General features: G+C 36.9%; 1 long non-coding RNA gene across 3 annotated transcripts; it reads left to right on the top strand.

Annotated features, from left to right (window-relative positions):
* Positions 1-230: 230 nt before the first annotated feature.
* LOC110908855 lies at positions 231-3,746 on the top strand. 3 transcript variants are annotated; one of them, XR_002574942.2, is made up of 4 exons: positions 231-1,320; positions 2,729-2,869; positions 3,237-3,332; positions 3,433-3,746. It is a non-coding gene; the product is annotated as an uncharacterized LOC110908855 (long non-coding RNA). The 3 variants fall into 3 exon arrangements; XR_002574941.2 differs by having other exon boundaries at positions 3,237-3,342; XR_002574939.2 differs by having other exon boundaries at positions 3,237-3,345.
* The last annotated feature ends 2,254 nt before the right edge of the window (positions 3,747-6,000 follow it).

The following is a 6,000-nucleotide window of genomic DNA, read 5'->3' as shown; positions in this document are numbered from 1 at the left end:
CACCATTTTATTTTTGGTGGCAATTTGTGGAAAAAATACGCAAAAGTATGAAAAAAAAGATATTTGTTAACTGTGACCATATTATCGGTGACAAAATGAAAATTCAAATAGACGGTTTATTTTTTAGAGGATCTTCAAAATCAATTAATTTGGGTTTCAACCAAATGAAAATTCAAATAATTCGGCTCCCAAAATTTTAAATTTTAATCTTTCTTCTCACCAGCTCGTACTAAATGCCACATAAGAGAGAGAGGGGATAGCAGATTTATTTGAAGGTTGGAAAACCTTTCGGCTGTTAATTTGAATATTCATAGATAAACCATTCAAAATTGGTACCTCTAAATTACATACGACGTCGGAAACCCCTCACTCCACGATCACTCCGGTGCCGCCGGAAACCCCTCCCTCCACCGCCGGATCAACGACGTTGCTCGGTCGTTTCAGGCTCTACCATAGTCTGTCATCACAGATCGAAGCCATTCGTCTCATTGACTCGACAGTCCTCACTTGCCACTCTGCTCGAAACAGGTAACCTAATTGGCAACATTAATTATTCCCCCACATAGAAACACAGATTGGATTACACATTTGTTTTCATTCCACAACTTCCACTTTTTATTCACTTTAAAGTACGATGGGATGAACATCCATCCACCTTGTCTCCTTAATTTGATTTCTTGTACACAACACTATGCTTCTCATTAGTTTAAAATTCATTGAGAAACTAGTTATTGAAAGTTGCACGCCAGGTGTTCGATGAAATGTCGAGAAGAAAAACCATTTGTTTTAAGGCCGAATGTCAGTTGTTTACTACAACTGAGTCACAACGGTAACTTTTGGTATAAATTGGCTGATTGATTTACAGGATCTACTCTGGTAGACCAAAATCTGGATGATACTGATATTATCTATATATAACATTTTGTGTCGGACCTTGTGAACAGTACCTCAATTAGCCAAAATTTGGAGGTCTTTTACGGTTCTGCCATTATGCGTTTTTGGTGCGGTAGAGAGAGGGGACCAGAGAATAGGTTATAGAGAGACAAAAGAAAAATAGAGAGAGAGAGCGTGAACGGAAGCGGATCCGGCCATGGCCTGCGGCCGGCCACCCTGTTTCGGTGACCATCTCCGTCTTCTTCTGCTACCTGTTCCAGCTGCGATGGGTCTGGAACAAAGGTTAACGTTGACGATGAACTCAACGGAAGAGACCATGATGTTAGCGACGTTATCGGTAGTGCCTAGGGTTCCAGGAGAACTCCGACGAGTCAGATCTCCCGTTTTGGTGTAGCTTGGCAAACACTGAGGTTTACCGACATTGTGGTAAGTTCCCACCTTATTGCTTCGGTAATTTTTTGACAACTGATGAAAGATTGCTTTGTATCTATTTCTTAGACCTCAACTTTGGCTTTGTGAGTTTGTGTTGATATCCTTAAAAATCATAATTCTTTAGGGACTAGATCTGTAGCTGCCTTAATTCTTGCAATAGCAGCCTGCTGAAACACTTGAGAAGCTTTTATTTCTTTCTTTAACTCATTTAATCAGCCCTTCGTATCTACTGATAGGTTTTTGCGTGCATTTTGATTATGGTTTGTGTTTCATTATGGCATTGACTAAGACTGTGAGGAGTGGTGGGCTTGGGTTGGCGGCTTTGCTCGACACTTGGCGATAGTGGGGTCCACCGGACCACCCCAAAAAAGTGTGGTGTGGAAGCGGCGTGGGTTAGCGGCGTTTGGGAACCCACTTAAATATTGCTAACAGTAAAAAATGAAGGTCCAATCCTGGCTAGCCAGCTCACCCCGCCCCCCGCCAGGCACCATAGCGTTGCTGGTTGGGCAACGCTGGCACGGAGTGGCTTATCCAGCGTTGGCTGCTTCCCCCGCCCAACCAACGCCACCACTCCCCGCGGTCTAATTGGGCTTCTTAGTGTCTTGATTATGGTTTGTACTTGATTATGGCATTGCGTAGTTGTTCAGTTTCACCATAAAATCCATGTATAGGTGTACTAAAAAATACTCAATTTAAATGGATAAATGCAAGTCTTCGATATTATGTATTAAATTTGAAATTTCATGTATGCTTTAACTATTAAATTTGAAATTTCATGTATGCTTCAACTATTAATGTATCTAAAGTTTGACAGCAGCAAATTTTAATTAAATTTGATATTATAACTGGAGTGCATTTGTACATCAAATACCTAATTTAATACAACATTCATTCTTATTTATGTTGATGCATCATTTTAAAATATGCAGTCAGTTAGTTAGGTACTTAGCTGCTTTCAGACTATTAAATTGATCGTCTTTAGTAGAGTTTTATTGTTTCCATAATCGTATTCAACACATTAGTTATTTATAAAATACAAAGTTTGTTGGTATGTCAACCCGACATGTATTGAGAAATTAGTCTTTTGACCCGTTACATAGCTGATAGCACGCTCGAACAGCCCATTTTGCCACCTCTACCCGCATGATTATAATCGTCTTCCTTTATGTTACTAAATACTTGTAACTGTCTTGTGTCTTTATGTGGGACACATTCTAAAACAATCATAAAGATTACTCCTCTGTAACCAGAAGGTAAGAAGTGTAGTAACAAGATCAAAAGTGTAGTAACAAAGGCTTCTATGACACATTCTAATTAGCGAGTCAAACTCAAGGGTTAAGTTATTCTACAAAGTTTATTACAATGAAATTTGTATAATATAATTATGTGTTTATCCCATTAGGTTAAATATGAAGGTTTTCTTATAAACATCCAAAAATTTGACAAAGACTTGTGGTCACGAGCTGAGGGCAAGAATAAAGGAAAAGTGTACGGGTTAGGCAATGATAGTGACCCGTGTGTACATAGCGGAGAGGACCCGGAGGTATTTTTAATCCTTGTAGACTAATAACTTTTGTGCATTTGTATCGTTTCCCATTGTTATTATGTTTGTTTGGTTTGAGATGCTTGTTTTTATTGTTAGGTTTGATGCTTTTAAATTAGTGAGAATGTTAAGGAATTTCATAATGATTTGATTACACCTTCTTTACGGGTTGTTTCATACAAAAAAATGTTTTTAAAATTAGGTATAATTTCCTTCTTAATATGTAAACAAACTTGAACATGCTATTTAGCTTCTAGCACTTGAATTGTAGCTCATAGTTGTATTTTTTTTCTTTGCAACCAACTTGACCCATTATTAGTTTTCGTTAATTCTGATTTCTTGATTCTATTCATTGGTTATTTTGTAGATTGAAAAGTTTAACTTAGTTATCAAGGAGCTCGTTAAGGAAAAAGATGAAGAAAAAGAAAGCACTTGAAGCTATTTAGCTTCTAGCACTTGAATTGTAGCTCACAGTTGTATTTTTTTTCTTTGCAACCAACTTGACCCATTATTAGTTTTCGTTAATTCTGATTTCTTGATTCTATTCATTGGTTATTTTGTAGATTGAAAAGTTTAACTTAGTTATCAAGGAGCTCGTTAAGGAAAAAGATGAAGAAAAAGAAAGGTTCAATGGAATTATTGCGGGGTTGTTGGCTGACAAAGAAAAAGATAAGGTGGATAAAGATGCGCTGCTTGATAGCATGTCACAAATTGAAGCTATGTTAACAGCTACAGTTCGAAGATAGGCTATAAACAATTGGTTTTGAATGTTTAGATGTTTATCTTATTAAGATAATTTTAATTAGTTTATATTTTAGTTGGTATCTTTTATACGCTTTTGAAAACAAGGTGTTTTATATAATTTGGGATTTTATTAGACTTTTCTTATATTATTTGTAGTTTTATTGATATGTAATTTTGATGAAAATAGCAGGGAGAAAAGAAATCTTATTTAAAAACCAATATTCCAGTAATCAGTATGGTAGCAAATAAATGGTAGCAAATGGTTGCAATTGTGTAAAAAATGGTGGCTAAATGCTGGCAATATCAGTGGCTGAATGGTATCAAAACTCACAAATTGTGTGAAAAATGATGGCTAAATGGTGGCAATATCGGTGCTAAATGGTGGCAATATAGGTGGCTAAATGGTATCAAAATGTGCAAAAACCGATGCTAAATGGTGGCAATATCGGTAGCTAAATGGTGCAATATTGGTGGCTAAATGGTATCAAAACGTGCAAAAACCGATGGTTAAATGGTGGCAAATCAGTGGCTAAATGGTATGAAACGCGTCACAACTCGGTGGCAGCAAATAATTTTGGCCAATTTTGTGGTGGTAAAATAAGGTAGCAAAATATTAAAATGGTGGCAATTTGGTGGCATTAGGGCAATTGACACGGGTGTTTTTGTCACCGTATTTTCAGTGGCAAACTGGTGACAATAAAGAAATTGCTACCATTCTGTAACCAAAATTTACATGACAAAAACCATGTTTTCTAGTAGTGTATGAAATAGGCATTCATTTCGTACCAAAGTTCCTATTTTGCACCAAAGTGTATTTCGTGTGAAAACTATTTCGTGTGAAAATTCATTCACGTGAAAGTCATTGTCATCTCGTGTAAAAGTCTATTTCGCGTGGATTTCATTTCGCTTGAATCCATTTCGTTTGAGATTGTGTTTAAAATCAAAAATTTTTCTATGTGTTTGTTGAGTGTTTCAGGTACTTGAAAATGGATGATTTTCTGAATCCGTTCAGTGACGTTTTTGCTTTCACGGGAAGCACAGGAGATGATACATCAAGTAACACAAATGAAAATGCTCCAAGTCAGAGTGCAAAGAAAACTCTTTCTGATGCTTTGAGTGTAGATAGTGCCTATGGCACATACAACAAATCGCCTAAGTTGATGGCAATTGAAGAATACAACAGATGGGCTAAAAGGTTTGAAGAATGGCTAATAGCTTTTGCATATCTCAGTTGGAAGAGCATGAAGAATAGTTTTGATATGGGAAGAACGGATTATGAAAATATAGCAGATAATGAAGTAGAAAGTTTTGTTGCTGAACAAAAATGCATTGCTTTACTTCATCAGTCCGTAAGGGATGACATAATATCGTTAATTGAATACACAAATTCGAAAGATCTATGGGAGAAACTGAAAGTAAAATGTGTGGGTAGTGCCGAAATTGTTAAAAACAAAAAGAAGTTGTTAAGAAAAGAATTTGATTTGTTTGGATGTTTGAAGAACGAGTCTGTGTCAAAGATGATTGAAAGATTTGGGCATTTGAAGATGGAACTCGCAAGACACGGAATCGTGTATACTCAAGAAGAATTAGTTGACAAACTGTTTGATTCACTGCCTGATGAGAAAGATTGGCAGTATTTTGCCTTGATGCTGAAAAACACAGTGGAACCAACTAAATTGACGGTTGATCTGTTAATCGAAAGATTGGAGAGTCATGAGTTGGAGATCGAAAATCGAATAAAGTCAACAACTCTTCATATCAGCAGAATGTTGAGTTGTATTATCGAGGAAGTATAGTATGATCCCGAAGACTGTGTCCCCCAAGACAGCTTTTTCAGCAGAAAATTCTAACACATCAAATCAAGAAAGTTCAAGCAGTGGTTATCATGGAGGTTCATCGTCAACTGATCCAAGTCAATCAGTTCCAAAGAATCTGTTTCAATGTAACATTGCTGTGGATCTAAAGAATTCTCAAAATTTCAGTGAAGAATCCGCCAAACAACAAATGGTGTTTTTAGCATCTGTCTTAGAATCATACGAGAGCCTTGTTGCGGGCAAGATTGGAAACACTAACCTCACCAAGGAGGACTATGATCAGATCGACCCAGAAGAGATGGAGTTGATCGATATCAGGTGGTGTATGGCTAGTGCGGTCAGGAGAGCACAAAGGTTGATGGAGATTACAGGCAGACACTCCATTGGCGGACCTTCCACAAAACTTGGTTTTGATAAATCAAAAGTCACGTGCTTTAAATGTAAACAAAAAGGACATTTTAAACGTGAATGTCGAAACGCATTTGCTGATGATACTGCAAATCCATTCAGAGAGGATTATTACAAAAGAGCAATTTATCATCAAAACAAGTCCGAACCTCCCAGAATGAAACA

Source organism: Helianthus annuus, chromosome 16 (genome assembly GCF_002127325.2).
Source record: "Helianthus annuus cultivar XRQ/B chromosome 16, HanXRQr2.0-SUNRISE, whole genome shotgun sequence".
Taxonomy (NCBI): Eukaryota; Viridiplantae; Streptophyta; class Magnoliopsida; order Asterales; family Asteraceae; genus Helianthus; species Helianthus annuus.
The sequence above is the reverse complement of the archived record's forward strand: the minus strand, read 5'-3'. Positions and strand labels throughout refer to the sequence as shown.